The sequence below is a fragment of the Alligator sinensis genome, unplaced genomic scaffold (assembly GCF_000455745.1).
Source record: "Alligator sinensis unplaced genomic scaffold, ASM45574v1 scaffold428_1, whole genome shotgun sequence".
In the NCBI taxonomy this organism is placed as follows: domain Eukaryota; kingdom Metazoa; phylum Chordata; order Crocodylia; family Alligatoridae; genus Alligator; species Alligator sinensis.
The window spans coordinates 1,932,486-1,934,731 of NW_005841919.1; the positions used below are offsets into that span (position 1 = coordinate 1,932,486).

General features: G+C 44.8%; 1 protein-coding gene across 1 annotated transcript in view; it reads right to left on the reverse strand.

Annotated features, from left to right (window-relative positions):
* COL15A1 (collagen type XV alpha 1 chain) overlaps positions 1–2,246 on the reverse strand; it is a 337,165-nt gene that overhangs the window by 297,680 nt on the left and 37,239 nt on the right. The window lies entirely within an intron of this gene.

The window sequence follows — 2,246 nt, forward strand, 5'->3', positions numbered from 1 at the left end:
GTGAGAACAATGCCTGTCAAAGAACTCCAGTCACTGGTCAGCAACTTCTTGTTCTCCTTTGAGTAGTGTGCACAGATATTCTCATACATAGGTAAATCCAAAGCAGAGCCCATAACACCTGGAGATGGGATATGGCACCTCTTAAGCAAAAACTGACTGGAGTAGTACTGCCAAAGGCATATCACTCTAGGACAGAGGTTCTCAAACTGTGGTCCGTGGACCACCATCAGTCTGCGAGCTCCATTCAGGTGGTCTGCAGAAAGGTTGTAGAATAATCGAGGCTACCTGAACATGTAAAGTAAGACTACTGATATGAAAATATGAGTTGTGTGTTTTGATTTGTAGAACAAACAAAAAAAGTTTCTTAAGTGGTCCGTCAAGACCCTCAGCAATTTTCAAGTGGTCTGCAAAAAAAAGTTTGAAAACCACTGCTCTAGGAGGTTTCCACAATCATACAGGGAATGGTGTGGGCCTTAATGAATGAGTCACATGGAATGGGCTCAAACCACAGAGGGATGATCCAGCTTGGTCAGTTCATAACAGAGACTAATACAACCAGAAATACTGGTGAATGCTGCTTGGGAGGAAATAGCTATAGTCTGGAGATCCAGGGTATCAGCTATAGACAGGTGTAGAAACTTTCTAAAGAGTTTGGTCTTGGATAGGTAGCAGGTCAGAGCTCTGTTCACATACAGGGTGTGGAGAGTGGCTTCAGCACCAAAGTCGTGTGGCTCGGGGAGCATGGGGGAAGGGAGAGGGTAAAGAGGAGCAAAGAAATTTCTTGGGTAAGATGGAACTGAGATATCCTTGAGCAAGAATTTCTGGTGAATACATAGAATAATTTTGTCTGAATAGAAGGTGATTCATGATGAGGGCTTGAAATTCACTGATTAAACTGGCAGAAGTGATTATTTTATTTTATTTTATATTTAATGTAGGTGGCAGGGGGCACAGGGGCTGGTCCTGATCTCCACAAGGTTGGGGATTGGTGTCCCAGCTCCCAGGAACCTGCCTCCCAGCCACGTGGAGATTGGGAAAGATTCAGTCATATAACATTGCTGGATGTCACTACTGCAGGTAATCACGCAAGTTCTGTTTCTCCATGGGGCCACAAGTTAATGATTGGAGATCACCTGTTGTCAAGTAGGGTGGGATTGCATCCTAGCTTAATATATCTCTTTCTAAATAATTTACTTCTTAGGGGTAGCTACTGAGTACAAGTAGCTAAGTAATATTATATTATATATAAAATAAATAACTTTGGACAATATCTGAATGATTTTTCCTCTGGATTTTTTGTTGTTGTTGTTGGGTTTTTTGGGGTTTTTTTACAAAGTAAGTGGCATTTAGAAAGAAATATCCATAAAAATGATGACAAGCTAACTAGAAATGTTGCATTGTTTTTGTTATATGTCATACTCTAGAGAAAATACAGTATGTGGCTGTATAATTAAAGACCGTTTCATAATACATATGCACTGAGGGAATCAAATTAGAATTGCAGAGACAGCCTTAATCCCAGCATATTTTATCTTTGGAGTGTTTCAGTTTGCAATCTAAATAACGTTCTTTAATATACAGTGTGTGTGTGTGCACGCAGTTTTCTAAATTTTGAAAAAGCATACCGAAACCACCCCCAAAATCCTATCATGCAGCATCTTACTAATACTCCCATGGGTCAACATTAGGGTTGAAACATTTAGATTCACAAGACAGACTTCTGTCACAAAGTCACGGAGTACCTAATGGCAATAAGGGGGTATCATACTTTAGGGCAGGGGTGTCCAACCTTTTTGAACGTGCGGCCGGATCACGAACTTTTATCACCCAGTGGGCCGGCAAGCCATATTCAAAGACATCACAGGAAGTGGTATCATATCAGGAAGTGATGTCTCATGACCTTTGACACCAGTGAAATTGCAGGGGTTGACACGGTGCTGGTTGACATGGCATGCATGCCCGGGTTGACATGGTGCTGCAGGAGCCGCTTGGCTACAACTGGGTTGACCTGGTGCTGAGAAGCTGCGGGGCCAGGCCAGGGTTAACCTGGGGCCCACCCGGCCTGCTGGTGCCATGCCCGGGTTGACATGGTGCTGCAGGACCCGCCTGGGGTCAGCACCGGCCAGGAAAAGCAGCATGCAGCTGAAGCCGGCTTCCCATGTGCTGCTGGGGACGGGAGGAGGCCGGTGAGGTCTGCACCGGCCAGCAGAAGCGGGGGGGGGGGCGGGGGCTGCTTGGGAATGACC